General features: G+C 34.7%; 1 long non-coding RNA gene across 1 annotated transcript; it reads left to right on the plus strand.

Annotated features, from left to right (window-relative positions):
* The first annotated feature begins 2,364 nt into the window (after nucleotides 1-2,364).
* On the plus strand, nucleotides 2,365-4,181 carry LOC113277433. Its single transcript, XR_003324915.1, has 4 exons — nucleotides 2,365-2,486; nucleotides 3,543-3,582; nucleotides 3,680-3,717; nucleotides 3,827-4,181. It is a non-coding gene; the product is annotated as an uncharacterized LOC113277433 (long non-coding RNA).
* Nucleotides 4,182-19,473: the final 15,292 nt, after the last annotated feature.

Here is a 19,473-nt window from a genome sequence, read left to right on the forward strand (position 1 = left end):
GGACTAGATCCTAATGTACAAGAAACTAAGCTAGAGCAGTTATCTTATGAGAAACTAATGTACAAGAAACTAAGCTAGAGCAGTTATCTTATGAGAAAACACGTCGTGTGTGTGTATATACGGTGCTTCCGCGAACAAATGTGACTCAGGTAATCTTAAAATACCGTATAAGAAAATCTGTCACCAAAACTAGACCTGTCAATTGTCACACTGCGATAGTTCTACATAGTTAGCTGCGTATACATGTTTCTTCCTGCTACATAGAGCCATCCAGCTATTCCCGCTTCCTAAAACCAGAGCTAGGTAGAACAAGAATCGGGCGTGTATAGTTCTTGAAATACATTATACGCGGTACAGCTTGCAACTGCATGTATGCTTTGGCTCCCTGCGCAGGCCCCAGCTAGCTGCTGCTGCTGCCAAGTACCGACCACTAAGCCAGTGGGCAAATTAGATAGGGCAACCAGATAGAGAAAGAGGGAGACAGTTGATACAGTCAACTCAATGGCCACCACCACAAAACCTCATAGTCCCACTCTTTTATTAGCAGACTCGGTGCACGACAGGAGAAGTGGTACCTCGTGAGACTGCCTCATTAGTTGTTTCCTCGTTAGCCGACTTATGCTAACTACCAAACAAACTACATATCCTCCTTTGTTGTGGGCAGTGTGGAGACTGAGAGACGACTCAAAACACACCACATGTTCTCCCCGTTGGATTTTTCCTAAATGATCTATCTTCTTGGCATTCAATTGTCTTCTTAGTTAGAAGCAAGAGTTGTTATATTGATTATCTATGGGGATATGACCCTAGCTAATAAGATTTCTAAATCAACCAATATATGGCAAACACTGTTAGACTCTAACTAGTATTAACTCAAGTATTTCTGAACATTATTAATAGAATCGATGTTCATCAAGATGCCTACATCCTTCGGAATCAAACATCACTGCTTAGCTAGATTCATTGACAATCATTATCACCTACCGAATTGTAGCTGGTTTCTTTGCTTTAATTGAACTCTTTATATATGTAACTAACGAACTAGTTCCTTGAGCAAGTTGTTAGTTGTTAATATATCATCACACCGATACTTGTATTAGTTAACTTTGTTAAGCATATTCCACTAGGTCCCTAGGACACGCATCAGCCACGAAAGTCTGACCGAACAGAAGGTATTAGCTACCAGAAAGTCTAGAAACCGATGTTGGCCTAGAAATTCCAACTTAGTTATGCCAAATTGACTTCTAATATTATAACGTACTTACATAATTTTATAAATAAAAATAGAAAGCGATCTAGTGGTCAGGTTTGTGTACGATTACATTCAACTAAGTTAATTCATAAATAAATGAAATAGAAGGAGAGGATTAGCTCTAAGATGCATGCCCGGCGTACATCCAGGGTCACATGATGATCTTGATACAGTGGGCAGCATACTAATACTTAAGTCACGTGCATGGCTGTTAATGGGATGCCGGATTATTAGGAGGGTATCACAATACATGTAGGACAAAAACAAAAATTCTTTGTGCTATATGGTTTTTGATATCCTCTCCAGTAATCCGGCACCCCATTAACAATGTTGGTCACGTGGACCTCAATGATGTTATGTATAAATGAAAACCTAGACTCTAAAGTCTAAATAAAACTACCACAGTCTAAACTAAAATGGTGATAGGGTGTCTTTTTCCAGAAATAAAAGGAATGTGTTATAATAATATTTCCGAAGATCTTAATTATGATATGTTTCCGAAAAAAATATATTTTCAGAGACGTTATGAACTAAACAAATGGTACCAAGCAATGGTTGTATATTGTTAAATTGTATATTTGGTGATATATGGGTCGGTGAGATTAATCTTATAATCAAAAAAATTATCGAATTAAATGATTAATGTACTCAAGCTGGATCACCTACTCTAATCTCTCTGCCTCTCTCAAGTATAAACTAATTGACACCCAGTCACCGACCCTCTGATGAAAATGATCATAAATTTTTATGAGGGTTCACTATATGTTTGATCTTTTCTTATCCGTGGTTAGTATCCCATTTAATTATCTATTCATAACTTCCTTCAAATCAATCTTGAATCTTTATGGTCAGGCCCCAGATTTTGTCGTAGTCATGTGAGTGGTTAAATATGAAAACTAGTTGGTCTCGATTTAAGCATATTGTTATGTATTATATATAGTTTGAGGAGAAAATACTCAGATTTGGTTAAAAGCTGTATCAAGCTCGAATTCTAGAGTTTCTAGTCCCACCGATAATATTTAGACCAATAAGAATTATCCGTTCTTTCACACCACCAATCTTACGTATTTTCGACCCCATTTATCTCTTTTTCGCAACACATCGCTTTTAGGTTTTATGGTTTTTTCCTTTCCGGCCTCCTCCTCTTTTCACCCGCGGTTTCTTTTCAATTCTTCCTCTATGAATTATTTTTCTGTTTGCGCTGCAGTCTGCCGTCCATGGAGAAGCATTACAGGTAAAATCGGTCTTCCTATCAAGCTTTTTTGAATTTTCTATTTTATTTGATTTGCAGAAACGAAAATTAGGGTTCTTTCCTTTCCTCTATTTTATATCGATATTCGACTGTGTTTTGATTTCACAGACAGGGGTTTGTCATTTCGCAAGTCGCAACAGGCATGACAAAACCCGAGTTTCTCACTAATGGTAACATTAGTTTTTGATTGATTCTTTTCATTCGTTTATGTAATTAAACAAATCAATCAAGAGAATTTTAACATCGGATTTCGTTGCTTATCGCGTAATGGGATAGGTGGTCAATACCAAATCTTTGTAAAATAGTTTACTTCGGGCCGACACATGACAAAGAAGCAAAAAAGATTCTGAAACCCTAATATCATCTCTGCTCTCTCTTTTTCTTTTATTCAGTGTTTTTCTTTTTCTTTTTTTTTACATTCAGTTTGCTTATCGTGTTCTTATTTTCTTTCCACCTGCTTTGCAGATATTTTCATTGGAGGCTGATTATCCTCCATTGTAAATTTTCTTTTTATGTAGTTTCGGGTTCTTGGACCGTTTTCTTATTGAAGTATAGCATCCATTTGCGTTCACTGATTAATTAAATTAATAGTAATAGCTTTTGTATCAACATGAAGTATAGCATCCATTTGTCAGTACACTGACCATGACCAGTCTTCGATCGTCAACTGGAAGATGCTACCATTGTTGTTTCTTCTACTGTCATTGTTGTCTTTGAATGTTGTTTGCTTTTAATTCATGTTTAAAGCACATAACATTAGCAATTAATTTTGTCTTTGAGCTATACTTAGATGCAAAAACAGAAAAACAATTGCTTTAATTGTTCTCATAGCATATGATTAACATTTTCCTCAGTTAGGTAGCAATTGAGATTTATTTTTTCTTCATGTTCTTTAACATCAAAATGAAACTTCTATATTCTTTGGATATGAGTGTGTTTATTTTTCTTCTGTCCAGATAATGTCATAATGAAATGCATATCTTAACGGTAACAACACGGTTTCTCAATATCTTATACCCCGTTATTTTTAATTTTTAGGTGACGGAAAATCACTATGTAGATGAAGGTTATTCTGCAGGTAAGAATTAATCACTCTACATCTCAAGGTTTAGGATTTTTTCATTTTCATTTTCATTATTTTATTTTGATTTGGGGTTTTTTATATTTGGTTTCAGTAATCTGCCCGAGCTTCCTCTTTCTTCGTTCAGACTAGGTACTTTAAATACTGTTCTTTTGAAATGGTACTTCAAATACCTTCTTGCCTTACATTTAATTGATGAATGTAAGGTATCAGTAGAGCGCACTAATTTGATGTCGTGCAGTCCAGTAACCATGGAGAACCGAGGCTTGGATTGATCAATCATCACCTCATGTTGAAGGTAAGAATGATTACAACAACTACGAAGTGATCTGGCCCAAGGTTCGTGATGTTATTATGAATCCAGTTAAGAGCAATCTAACTGAGATGGCAACCACGCACCAACATGTTACATGCCAGTACTGTTATGCTTGATGTACCTCCTGCTTAGGGAACTGAAAGTCTTACTGGACGAAAGTTCGATCTCCTTGGATGTTTAAATTTTAGTGTCTTGAATGATCAAAATTAAGTCTCTTTGTGAACCAAGAGATTTTTATTTGAGAAAAATACTGAATCTAACCACAATAATGAGTTACTCTTTGCAGAAGTCAGATTAAAGCAAATTTTCTTGAATTTATTTTCTTTCCTAAACTATCCAAAAGTGTTTTGACTGCGCCTATCGTTTGTGACTTTGTGTATTAGTTCATACGAAGAATAATATTGTAATGTCTTGCACAAACTAAATAAGGCCGCAATATTGAAACTGATAATTTCCCCCCTTAGTTATATGGGACAACTAACCTGAGGCCGTGCAACGCACGGGCCCATCTCTAGTTCAAAGAAAAAACAGCAATGCTACATCGACCGAATTTTGCACTTCAATTTGCACCAAAACACTAATAGAGATAGTGGACCCCGCACCCCTGGAGTTTAGCAGGGGCCCCTGTTATTAGAGCAGGGTACACAACGAAGTGTAAAATTTCGGTGTACATATCATTTCTGGAGAAAAAACTAAGATGACTATGGAAGTGGTATACCGTTTGCAACCCTATATTAATTCGAGGGCGACATGTCAACTGCTAGTCTAGGAAATGAACATGGCCTTAGAGCGGGGCCTATGAGATGAGAGCTATCATGATCAAATCAGGTGCTACAATCGGTAGTGGACCGGAGATCGGAGAGGTCCACTTTCATGCAAATTTCTTCACACACTTATTCAAGTGAAAGAGTGGCCAATAGTCGAGACTAAAAGGCATATGATCGACCGTTTGGGGAAAAATCTTACAATCACCTCACAATAATTTAACTATATGGTAGTAGAAAAAGTTATTACGGAATCACAAAGAATGAGACGAAGAGCTTTGTGATTACTTTTTATATCTTACCTATCGGAGATAAATCTCGAACAAATCTTAGAGAAGGTAGTACTCAATACGATAGAACAAGTAAGATCAGAACAAGCAACTACAGAGAAAATAGTTGGGTCTGGCTTCACGAATCAAAAATGAAGTCTTCAAGTCATTAACCTATAATGGTTTCGGGAAAACTTAGGTGAAAGGAGGATCGAATCTAGTCACAACTAGGACACGGGAAAGTGTCGGGATTAGGTTTTCCAGTTGCTAGAGTTCTCCCTTATATAGTTTTTCAAATCAGGGTTGCTTTCAATCAAATCTAAGATAGCTTAGTAACAAAGCATTCAATATTCACCGTTAGATGAAAACCTGATTTAAGATTCAAGCTAAGTCTGCTTAAAACCAAAGCAATATCTTTCCACCGTTAGATGGTCTTAACTTGTTACACACAAATGAAATATACCTTCATTCAGATATGGGTAACTGTACCTAAACGTGTATATTGAGTTGGCTCAATAACAGTTAACCGAAGTTAGCCATATGAACACTTTTATCTTAACAACATTCATCTAACATTTCTAGATCAACTATGATGATCCATCAATCATAAAAGATAATAAAATTAATCTAATTGTGTTCCACATAGAGTTGTTCAATTGTTCACTATCTCATAGAAATATATATGAACCAATTGAAACAAAATCGGATTGATTCGTAAGAATCAATTCATGAATATTAAGCCACGGTTTGCAAAGATTGCATTCCTTAATTCATAAATGTATTTGTTCATGAGTATGAAAAATATACTTCACCGATTTTAGAACTTAAACCACTAAGTTTGCAAACAGGTACGCAAACTATAGCTTCCGGACTTTGGTCTTATCCAGCCGTTTGCAAACGGGTATGCAAACAGCAGTCTCAGACCTAACTCAGGTAGAACCGTTCGCATACTAGTATGTAAACAAGGTTCCCGGACTTTAACAGTTAAAACCGTTCACATACTAGGTATGCAAACAAGGTTCCCGGACCTGAATCATACCAAAACAGTTTGCATACTAGGTACGCATACTATGCTGTATCCAGACAAAGGTTAATTATTCTAAACTCTTATTTCAATCATTGAAACATCCTTAGAAGACGACAATAGCTGTCTCACACAAACTATTAGCTTCAAGTAATTTTCAAGTGATCGAATGATTAATACATAAATATTCCAAGTCGACATCAAATGATTGTCTCACACAAATCATGTAACATGTTTCAAGGAAATTTCCACATGATCATTTTTTGACTTATTATTTAGTTTCCAACAAATAAATTGTTTCCAACTAAACTCGTCAAAAATATGATGAACGTAGCTAAATCAAAAAGCTTCCAACAGATATTTTGAGAAACAGATAACCGAGTTAAACTCAGCTCGAAATATCAAATGTGTATAATATAAATAGATATACGACTTAGTCTCATTAGAAGATAGAATGGAATAGACTTCTGAGTGATAGATAAGTTTTAGTCTACACATACCTTTTGTTGATGAAGTTCCTCCAATCTCTCCTCAGTAGATCTTCGTCTTCTATCGATAAACGTCGTGAAGTCTAAAGCTCAACTACACATTATATCCTAATCCGAGACATAGCTATAAGTAGACTAGAAATCAAGACTATAGTTTTGATCAACTAAATTTGATAAACAAGCTTCAGATAGCAATGCTTGTGAGTTCGATCGAGAAGTGCTCTAACAAAAGTAATCAAGAATATAGTGTCACGCAATATTCCTGATGAAAAGGATGTATCAAACACATTCGAAACCCATACGAGGACACAAGATCATGTCTCTAAAGATAAGAAAGAAGATGTTTCTCCAATGGTACTTGGTGAGGAAAATTCCTCTCACCCTAACACTTAACAATGTTGGAAAGTGCATCCTTACAATGGCCAATCTTTTGATGTAAGGAAGCACGAGTATCTGGGCATCTTGTATCCTGTTAATATCTCTTATTCAACATAGAGAAAATACAAAATTCATTTGAAGATATTTAGAAATCTTTTTTCATGTAGAAAAGTTGTCTTACAACAACTTATGTAAACATGATGGTTTTCTTATCTAAAATATTTTTAAATACATGATACCTATGTTTGGTATGTGTTGAAATCCTCTTGTATATGTACTCATCTTGTTTGAGAACTTATACTAAAAGATGTATCCTCAAACCAGATGTCAATCTAATATTTTGAAAGCTTTAAGTGAAATGGCTTCTAATGAAACCATTAATCTTGTTGATTCCTTCAAGAAATCTGGTTGTGATGACAAAGGAAAAGAGAATGAATATATGACTAATCTTCTTCTCCAAAACAATTTGGATGTTAAGATTGATATTCTCAATCTATGACAAGCCCTCCTCAGTATTGTTGAAACTCAACATAGACATGCATAATTACTAAGAACTGTTATCTGTAACCAAAGAAAGCTGATTAAACTTGGAATTGGTAATAGGGAGTATGCTCGGATATTAATCGAAAGGTTAATGCTTTAGCCTGTGAACATAATCAAGGTACCGTGTGTAGAATCCGGGAAATCAGTCGTGATGTTGTAGATGAAGATCCCGAGAAATTTGAGGATATTAAAGATGATCTTTGAGAAAGACCATACAAAGATCTAATCAGAAAATAGACATCAATGTTTCGATTTACTTCAATTATTGTATAAGGTCTATTTTGAATAAAACTATCAATTATTTATGAATAAAATTATTATTTTTATGTGATAGTTTCCGATAACATAGCCTGTGAATGAATGCTTATATTTTTCTATGTGTATTCGGTTTGTGAGATGTCTGATTTCAGTTTTTATTAACCTTAATATTCGATCCCATATGAACGTAATCCTTATGATTTGTGTGGCTTTTTGATTTAATGGGATTAAATTCTAGCCTAAGTTGGTAGGATTTATCAAAGGATCATAAGGTGTTCCGGTTGAAACTCATATGTGAAAAGTCACAATATGTTGAATCAATTGGTGTTTACATGAGATGTGTTTAGCATAACATGTGTGTTTCGGGTATACAACTTTTTCTATTTGCATGCAGTAGTTAAAACTGTTTCAACCTTTCTCTGGTAAAGGTTGCTTTTGTTGTTGTTCGTTTGTTCTTGCGAGTGGATGACAAAACACTCGGGGAGATTTCTTATTTGAACTTGCGCTTAATGATATATTTTTCTAGGGAGAAGAGGATGCGAAATTTGAGGTAACAAATTTGTTAGTTAATCGTTTTCCTGTTTAAGAAAAGTCTGTTTATAGTGCATATATTTTTCTTTTTCTTAACAAAATTTCGATACAATTGATATGTTCCATTATATTGTGTATGAATGTGTGTGATTCAATTGTTTCCGGTTAAGAAAAACTGTGTCAATTTATTTGGCTTATTGTTTGGTATCTTCTTTATTGTTGGATATCAAGTGTTTTTTCTTAACGAAATTCAGTGCAATTGCGGTGCTATAATGTGTATGTTTGTTTCAATTGCTTCCGGTTAAGAAAATAATTGTGCAAGTCAATTTATTTTGGTTTGTATGTATTGTTTAAGGCTTAACAAAATACGGGATCATTTGTTTAGTCCAATTGATTCTGGATAAGAGAAACTAACTTAATTCTGATCTTAGTTAGACTTATCAAATTGGAGGATTCGGTTATTCAAGTCTAATAGAATACCTTGACAAGAAAAACTGGTTAACTAACCTAGTGTTTGTCTTGTCTAAAGGTAAATTTCTAAGTTATTGTCTAGATAATGAGAGTCTGATGAGAAAAATAAAGTTAATTCTGATATTTATTTTGGTCTTATCGAAATAAGAGATTGTGCATACACAGTTGGTCTAACAAGGGAATTAAGTTTCTTAGTCGATTTATTAGACTATTAGGGAAAATTGCTTTGGGAAATTGTTTCCTTGATAACATATTGAAACTATATTACTTTGTAGTTTCTTTTTTAACATTGGTTATCTAAAGTGGTATGTGAAGCCTTCGTGCTTAACTCTTATAGGTTGTTTACAAGTCTTTTAGATTTGTAAGATCCCCTTTCGTTTTGTCTTTTATTTGCTCGAACCTTTGCCATTTTGTGACAAAAAGGGTGAGAAATATATGGAGTAAACAAGTGATTTTTAATCACTAAGGAAAAGACAATTTTGCTTAAACGTTATATCTAACGAAAGAGTAAAGCATTGAATAAGGGGGAGAAACATATCATATTGTTGTGTAATAATTCTTACTACAAAAGGGGAATAACAAAGATGTCTGAATTGAATATTTACCTAGCTTACCTTTAGGGGGGTAAAAGGTTTTGTTATTCAAATGTCAACAACGACATTTATTGATTGAATATATGAAGGTTATTGTGTTATTGAAACTTGGAATCAAGCGTATGAAGAATGAATTATTATGTAATTCGTTTAGCTCCATATGTAATTAGAGTTTTGTCAGTAAAATTGACCAAGGGGGAGATTGTTAGAGCATATCTCGGTTGAACTCACCAAGCGTTGGTATGCCAAGTTTGGTTTTCATATTTTAGTATCAAAACTCATCTAGAGTCGCTTAATTAAATACTAGAGTCAACTTCGTTTAGGTTATACTAGAAAGTCTAGGAATGTTGATACATATAAGTATTACTCTGAAGAAGGATGTGAAGAAGTAACGAACTGCAAAGACGACATCATCCTTCCACTTGAGGTTAGTAATATTGACTTGAACTGTTTCATTCCTAATGTATCTTTCAAGTCGTGCTATATTGAAAACATAACTGCAAAGCTGTATATGATGTACATATTGTATAATACTCTAGTGATGTGATGTGACATGATCATAATAATATGATCATAGTATTAGGGAATTAGACTACGAAGTATAACGCTTATCTTTTGAACTTCATAGATATTACATCGACATAATTGTTATGATTATGTGAATGGGTTATGGTGAAGATTTTATCCTAGGAAACAATGTTTTACATTTGTTTAAAGGAAGTACATTCATGAACTTGTTTCGTGAATCGAAAGGGAAATCATTAGGCTTATTGGTCCGACTATTTATTGCAAATCTTTGGATGACCAATATGTGTGAGATTGTAGAACCGATCTTAACTTAGGTTATGTATCTTGGTATAACTAATCACAATGCCTGACTTATGATTTGGTATGACTGGTTTTTGTTAATTGGTGTAACCGATCCTAAGTAATCACCATGCGATGGTATGATCGATCCTTGTAATTGGTGTGACCGATCCTAATAATTGGCGTGACCGATCCTAGTAATTGGCGTGACCGATCCTTGTAATTGGTGTAACCGGTCCTGGTAACTGGTGTGACCAATCACAAGTAATACCATGTGTAGATGGAACCAATCCTTGTAACTGGTGTAACCAATCCTAGTGACTAGTGTGACCGATCACAAGTATTTCCATATTTAGGTATAACCGATCCTAGTGATTGGTAGAACCGAATGAACCCATGCATGTGATTTGGTATTTGATCAATCACATAGTAGTCTTGGAAAACAAGTGAACCAATTCTAAACTTGTTTGGAAGTGTGGTATAAACGATTCCAAGAATGAAAATCCATGTAAATATGAAATAAGGATTTGCAGTGAAAAGATGTCAACATACTTTGAGCACGAGCAGTAACTCTTATTGTTTATTGTTCAAAGATATTCCTTAGTACTCAAGGTGATCCTGTGCCTAAATAAATTAAGAATCTTTTAATTAATATTTTTGGTTTTATATGCTATAATTACCAGCAATTAATGCATATCTCTAGAGAATAAAAATTAGTAATGTGCATTTACTAATTTGAGATTTATATTGAGAGATTTAGGAAATATTGGACAAGCATTTATTGGAATTAGGAAAAACCTAATTTTGCCATTCATTGCATATCTTAAGAATATTTTCGTTTTTGGAACTTCCTTGGTGTCCAAACATCCTTGGTCTATAAATACCTAAGTTTGCATTTCTAGCAAACTATCCTATGATCCAGGCAAACTTCATTTCTTGTTGTTTCTGGTGGAGCGTCTATTCAGAGAGGAAAGTATCCTAATTAGGTGAAATCTTTTACAACTGCTCGTTTAAAGACTTATGTGGGATCAAAAAGCTCTACGAGTACCGTTGGTGGGAAAATAGATAATTGCAGTGTTATTAATTTTTGATTGATTTAATTGACTAACGGTTGTTGAAACTTTGATTGCACCTAGTTTGTTTATGCTTGAGAATATTCCCTTTTGATATAATATTCACTCAAACTAGATCGAAGTATCGACGGTATCTTTAGAACTGTTGTAGATCTAAAGACATCTTGTGATAATCCATTATTAACAGACTCCGTTCTGTGCGTGATTGATCACAAGAGTTTTAAGTGGTGTCGTGCAGGTTATTGAAAATTAAAGAAGATTTGAAGACGAAGAAGATTTCTTATTGGTTTTCGTATCTTGTGAATTGTGTGCACAAACCTTGATCAACTGGGATCCAACTAGAATCGGATTTATTTGATTGATTAGTTGCGTGAGATCGACATTCTCTATATATATTTTTGAGATCTATATTGATTGAGTGTGAATCTATACTTGACTATTTCGGTAGTTAAAGTTAGATTGATCTAACCATACAAAGGAGTTTATTAGATTAAACGGAAGAGCCTTTGTCAACAACTCATCTAAATCTTGTAGCAAGATTGATTAGAGTGGTTACCATACATATTCTTTCTTTGCTGTTTGGAATACGATCCAAAGAACTTGTTATTCACGTGTGTGACTCTAGAAGTCGAAGGCGCATGGATACTAAAGGAACTAAGTAGCTAGGGGTAGTCTGCTTGGTCTCAACTATACGAAGTTGATATTATATTTTTTATAGCGGCTTAATTCTGAGAGTATTCAAAACTGGACTAGGTCCCGGGGTTTTTCTGCATTTGCGGTTTCCTTGTTAACAAAATCTTGGTGTGTCTTGTACTTTGATTTCTGCATTATGATTGTTTACTATAATAAAGTAAAATACACATATACATTAACTCCGCATTACTTGATAGTGATCCTATAGAGTTTGGTTATTACCGAATCTATTATCAAGTAACACACTTTGTTGTAGTATTCTCCCGATCTTGTATCCATAGTCAATCACACAAGTTATCTTATTGTTGTATTGTCTAGATCTTGTATCCATAGACAATCAAACGAAGTGTGAACCGAATTTTCGTATTGTCTCGACTCTGTCCATATTCGATCACATTAGGTAGAGGACTTATAGGTTGAAACAAAAAGATTATGGTGTATTTGGGTACCCTTGTCTTTTCAGTCTTTGGTCCTTATCCACTTGTAGACTTCACTTTTGTAGCTATTTTAATTCAATTCTTTTTTGATGATTCACCTAACAAAAGACATAAACTAGAACACAACCATACTTGAAGGTAATATGCAAGAAATTAGTATGGAATTGACATTTAAAACATATAAATTAAGCAAAACTTGCAAAAGAGAATTTTGAAAATAAAGAAGGAAACAACAGGTCACTCCGTTTATAAAGGGGGGAGTTTTCGAGGAAGAAAGTGAACCGGCGGATAAGGTAGAAGGTCATAAAGTAAACGTAGCGGGATACATGACGGTTACAAGATGATATAGAGACGGTTATTAGAAATGTGAAGAGTTTCTTCCATCGTACCATTGATACAAATGGAAAAAAATATGGGCAAAATATAGTGGTAAAATATGTACACATACGTGGCAGCATCTGAAGAGTCAGTCTACCTTGATAAGATAAGAGCACATCACCAATTTTTGTTCGTAGGTCCAACATAATAATCGAGGTATCTACCACAATCTTCCAGAAATAAGGCACGTGGAAAGTAAATAAGAAGATCAACGGCCAAGTTTGAAAGGAGATATTAAGCATTTAATGCTATAGAGCATGCGTGAAATGAGCACAAGGATAGAATGATGTGGGTCCAGAACATCTGTAGTTTCGTGAGTCAACGTATAGTTCGGGACGTGACAGCTATGGCCTCGAGGTAAATAAATCATCCGGAGAAACACACCAAAGAATTCGGGTCGTACTTCTCGGTGAGAACACAACATTGCAAATGTACATTTCTAATAGTGTGTCTATAAATACTATGTTAAGCTATGAAGAGTGGTTACTTACTCAATAAGAACAACTATTCACCTCATGGACGTAGGTAATCATGTTGAACCAGGTATATGATTGTATGTTGTTATTATATTTCTGTTTACTTACTTTTTAATTTGTTAAATTTGTTATTGTTCATCTTAAAAGGTTAGATGTAGCTAGGCAGTTAGATCTTCAACAATTACAAGTTGTTTGCATAATAACTTAGGTTTAGTTAAGCTATTATAATTGTTCATATGTACTCAACAAACATGTGATTTATTCATTTTGCTTCCACTATGGACTCAACAAACATGAAAAACGGCAAATCAACAAAATTGTTGGTTTGTTGAGTGAGATGGAAGAACAGGCGCGCGCTTGATGAGACAACGGGAGGTTGTGGAAAACACGTTGGCATATGAACCACAAACACTGGCGAGTATCCCAAAACCACTCGGTTTTCAATCACACACCAGCGTTTGAACTTAATCCTCTAGCGTGTGAACCAAAACCGCGAACGGCTACATCTGGACGACTGAAGAATCTTGTCATCCAACGGCTAGAACTTTCAGTTCTATAAATACTTCTCATTTAAACTCAAAATTCACACATTCAACACATTCTAAATCTCTTCACTCTCAAATCATTTACAAAAATGCCTCCCAGAGTTAGTGGTGTTAGATTCACTCAACAAGAGGATTTAGCTATTTGTAGAGCCTTTGTTTTTCACACACAAGAATCTATTTTTAGGAATGTAGCCGAATCGATGTTGTGTTTCTGGGAGAAAGTTTATAGAATCTTCGTCGTTGAAACGGGGAACATTTATGGGCGTGATTCTCACGGATTGTCGTATGGATTTAGTTTAATTAGTCGTCATGTATCGGAATTCGTAGATGTACTAGTGCACAATCACAAAAATAAACTCAATGGTGAAGCTGTAAATGAAATGGAAACCAGAACACTAACGATGTGGGAAGTATCTGACGGCGAACATCCTTTCGGCTTCCAAGCATGTTTCAACATTCTTAGGGTGCTCAACAGATACGATCCCTACATCGTCCTGGGAATTCCACCACCCGACGAGAATTGACGCCTATGTAGTAGTTGTTTTAATCTAATGTATTTTCTTTGTTTTCATGTATGATGCAGTTTTTTAATCCAATGCAGTATGTTTTTATTTATGATATTGATGGTGCAATGTTTAATCCAATGTTTAATACAAGAAAGATTTAAATTAGTTATGATATTGATGGTGAAAATGTGAATACATCCACATGTTTGATTTAGATAATCATAATAACACAAAATAAACACCAAACTAAATAACATAGTACCATAGTGAATTGATTTGTCCTTCAACTTCAATCATCCCACTCCACCAAAAAACACCTAGGGCATTTCCATAAATTCCTTCCATATGTGTCTTATTCAGAAGAAGTGCAGAAATGCATAAAAGTCTTGTAACCGTGATTTGGGCATCCACTGATTCTCTATGGACAATTTTTGTATTCGTGATCTCCATATCCATAATACTTGCAATGTAATAACTTCTTCTTCAATTTGGCTTTAAGTTTGAAGTTTTTGTAGAGTGTTGCAAACTTTTCTTCTTTTTCTTTAACCTTCATGGCATCATCTAGCATATGTGGTTCCTGTAGACAGTTGGGATCTTGACATTGCAAATACCTGAGCTTTTCCAGTTGTGATTCAATCACCATTCTAATGCATGAACAACCTTCCCGCGGAAACTTTGAATACATCCAAGGGAATTTCATAAGACTTTGGTTATCCATGAAACATAATGGACAAACCTCTTTTGCTTCGACACATAATATTTGCTTCGCTTTTCCTTTAGAATACATGGTGGATGTTATTGGCTTGAAAGAAATCTGTTGGTTTGGTTAAGAATCAAACCTAGTATTGTATTTATAACAAAAAAAATAGTCGTTGGTAATTCAAACGGGCGGTCATGGTAAAGCCCTTCGGTTTTACTACAAATGCCAACGACTCAATTTTATTTCTCACCCTATAAGTTCCATTTTTCCCATCTCCAAATTCACATCTTCTTCTTTCTTTCTAAAACTCTTAATCTCTCTCACTTTGCAGAAATGTCTGCTAGAAATCGTGGTCCCAAGTTTACTGAAGAAGAGGATATACCTATGTGCAAAGCATATTTTTTCATAGGGTAATCGTTGGTATGGGCTTTCAACACGGTCCTTTTGGGGAGAGCATTTTTACAATGTTTGTCTCACTGACGGGAAACCGAGATGCTCGTCGATTGTATGCTCATTTTCAATATATTAGGTTTGCAGTCCATCCATTTGTTGCTCTGGCAAGGGAAATTGATCGAGAAAAGTTCATTGGTGTAACTGAAGCTGAAGTGATCCAAACAGCTCTTGATAATTGGGAGGAAGCTCACGGTAAACCTTTTCTTTACGAAGCGTGTTTACACATTCTTAAAGATGGTCCATCTCAAGCACATCATTACTACACTCGAATGCCTCTCCCAGTCTTTATAATGGAAGAAGATGTTACTCTTGTTCGATGTTGATTACATCGTATGTGAGACCAATGAACAATGATTATTCCTGGGAAAGAGTATTGGAACATTTTGTAGCATCGCGGAAAAAACCCATAAGAACCTAGAACTAAGATTATCATTTATCACTAATGATGTCAAACATTATACAGAAGTTTTGTGGATGGTTCACCGTAGCAATTCTGGATTATCCAACGAAGAACTGGTGAGTATCTTACCTTTGTTCTGACTGATCAATTGCATCATAAATATCTTAACTTGTTTTTTATCTGCTTCACAGAAAATCATCGCTCAGACCAAGTTTACTGAAGAAACCGGAAGAGAGTTTAAGCATTTCGAATGCTATGAACTCTATAGAGATAATGTCGCTGGATTTGATGTAGTTTGATTTGGATTTGTTGTCATTTATTAAAATGTAGTTTGATGTTATATGCAAGTTTAAAATGTAATAAATATCGCTTAATCTGAAGTGGAAATCTATTTTAAATTCTAAATATTTTCATTCATTGATATTACTGCCAATTCTTTTATAAAAAGTACTAAACAACTTCAATAAAAATCTATTTATTATCTTGATTATCAATGAAAACATAGACAATAATAAAAAGTACTAGACAATAATGATACTTTGATTTTCTTGGATGCTAAAGTTGAAGATGTGAGGAATCTATTTATTATCTTGAATACATTTGAATTGTTAACAAGGTTAAAATTAAATCTAGATAAAAGTTCAATGACCAGTGTTAGGGAAGATAATATGGTGAAGTCTTTAGCTTTGGAGTTGGGTTGTAAGGTGGAGATGATGCCTATTAAATATTTAGGACTGCCAGTAGGAGCTACTTCGAGATGTTGTTCAGTTTGGGATGAGATTGTGCAAAGAATGGAGGTGAAATTAGCACCTTGGAAAAAGAAGTTTTTATCAAAAGCTGGTAGATTGGTTTTAATCAAGAGTTGCTTGTCTAGCTTGCCAGTGTATTTTCTTTCACTTATTTATATGCCCGTTTCTGTGGAGATGAAGTTGGAGAGGTTAATGAGGATTTTTTTATAGAATTCTAGTTCAGAGAAGAGGAACATGTGTTGGGTCTATTGGTTGATGATCTGTAAACCAAAGAAGTTTGGTAGTTTGGGAATTAAGAGTTTAAGAAGTACTGGAAGAGCTTTGAGAGCTAAGTGGATTTGAGATACACAAAGGAGAAGAAAGTTTTATGGATGAGAGTGGTGCAACAGAAGTTTAATAATAATCCAGAAGCCTTGTTTCCCAATGATGATAGCAAGCCTAAAGGGAGGAGTGTTTGGGAAAATATTAAGTTCTTCTGTTTTTTTGGAGGATCATATGTGCTTGAAGGTGAACAATGGAAAATCTGTCAGATTCTGGCTGGATAATTGGACATCTTCTGGGATGTTAAAAGACATATTTCCAACCATTTACAAGGTTTGCAGTAATAAGTTTGCTTCTATAACTGATATGATTGTGAATGGAAGTTTAGTTTGTACTGTAAGGCAGAATCTAAATGGGCTGGAACAGTTGGAATGTGATAGATTGTGTAATGAGTTGGGTCCTGTGCATGGTCTAAATGATGAGGAGGACTTGGTTCAATTTTATGAGGACGGTTTCTCAGTAAAGAAAAGCTATGAAAGCAAGTTCAAGAAGATGTTGTTTTTGATTTCAATAGATTTCTTTGGAAAAAGCATGTTCCTCCTAAGGTCAGTTTTATGCTGTTGGCTTATTTTCACAATTCTCTGCCTACTAGAAATATATTAAGAGATAGAGGAATTGAAGTGCAGACAGTTCAGTGTGTATTTTGTAACAATGTGGAGGAGAGTGCATATCATACGTTGTTACATTGTGACTATGCTTACAAAGTGTGGTCTAAGTTTATGGAGGCTTTTGGAGCGGATTGGGTTTGTTCTAAGTCAGTGAAATGTCAGTTTGAAGCTTGGAAACTCAACAACTTGAAAGGGAGATGTAAAGATGTCTGGTGGAAGGCTATATATGCTATAGTTTGGCATATTTGGAAGGAGATAAATTTTAGAGCTTTGGGGGGGAGAGCAAAGGATGTGGATGAATTGTGTTTAGTGATTAAATAGTCGATAGTATCGTGGTTGTCTGAAACTAATGTTTTTAAGGACATCCCCATTAGCTCTATTTTGTTTCACTGGAACTCTGTCCTTCAAATGTAATGTTGTGATAGAGTTTTTTGGTTTGTATATGCACATATGTTTTTCTTTAATATAACCTTCTTTTTCAAAAAAAAAAAAAAAAAACTTCAATAAAAATCAAGTACAAGCTTTGGCCTTCTGTTGATCTTCATTTGACTATCTTCCATTCAACGCGTTCTTTGACACTTTCTCCTTTCTTTTTGAATTTTTTATTGCTAAGTTTCAAAACTGAAGCTCTTCTCTGCCTTTTAGCGGATCATTTTCTTGGAGGAACTTCAAAAACTTACACTTCCCTCTTACAATTTTTAATCTTTTTAAAACTCCCACATATCTTAGAAACAACAGCTTCAAGATTTGTATCGCAAAAAAGTGGCCTTTTCAGCCATTTCACCAACAATAAAACTAAAAAATTGAAATATATTTTAGAAGAGAAAATTCAAGAGAAGTGAATTTTGGTGTGAGTGAATTGTTTGAAGATGATGGTAATTTATAGAGGTAAAAAAGTAAATTTTGAATTTTTTAAAAACTACCTGTTGGCGTTTTTGCTTCACACGCCAGCGTATGTAGAAAGCACGCTGCGTTTAACTTTCAAACGCCCGCGGTTGTGGTTCCAACGCCGAGTTTGAGTTACACACGCTGGCGAATGTTCTTTTACCTGGCGCTTGATGATCAACTGCCCACTTCTTTTCCCATAGTGGAGAAACGTGTTTGGCCATCCACCTGAATCAAAAAAAAAAAAAAATTCAATTTGGTCATTGCCATAGGAATTGCCCTTAATGAACTAGTCCACCACTAATCTGTTAGTGGGAGGATACAACTTAATACAGTAGAACCTCTAATATGCTAGGGACCGCCAAAAGATATTTTTATATGGAGGTTATTGTTATAAGGAGTTCTACCTTGAAAATATCAACATAAAAAAAAATCTTATTCATGTACATATTAAAAATACATATATACACATAGGAAATACCAAAATGTACCTAGGTAATGCAAATATTAAATAAAATTTAGTTTCACTTCATATGTATCTAGAGTACAAAACAAAGCTTGGCTAAGTTAGGCTAGATAAAGAGCGGCCGAGATTTGTCTAGGAGGGATAAATCTACGGCCGTGGTTTTTTCAACTCACCATTATAAATACTTTATTAATTAGTGTCCTATTAATTGCTCATGATGAATGATTAATTAATTTTTCATGATAAATGTTCATTTAATGAATCTAGTAAATACATATTTTTATTAATAAATAAGTTTGTTAAAAACTATATATATATATTGGTCGGTAAAGCATTTGGTGCTGGTGAGTTTCGAACTCAGGTAACTGGTATCATCACCCAATGACTTTATCACTGAACTACAATGACCCCGATTAAAAATTATATTAATAATTTTTAATGGTGGTAGTGAAAGAAGCAGTGGGTTGTGGAAACAGTGACGGGTATTGTGAGTGGTGGAGGTGGTAACATTACTGGTGGTGGAAAAAATAGTGGGTGTGGCTGGTTTTTACGTACGGTGGTAGATGTTAGTGAATAGTAGTGGACAATAATAGTTTTTGTCAACATTTTATTTTAATAGATGTAGTTGGCTATTTTTAGCACAACTGGTAAGGATAAAACACAAATATTTTAAGGAGGATGCTAAATTATATAATACAATATGATCATGACCGTTGGATCACCCAAATTGGATCCCAGCTATTTACAGTACCCGAT

The sequence above is a fragment of the Papaver somniferum genome, chromosome 5 (assembly GCF_003573695.1).
Source record: "Papaver somniferum cultivar HN1 chromosome 5, ASM357369v1, whole genome shotgun sequence".
In the NCBI taxonomy this organism is placed as follows: Eukaryota; Viridiplantae; Streptophyta; class Magnoliopsida; order Ranunculales; family Papaveraceae; genus Papaver; species Papaver somniferum.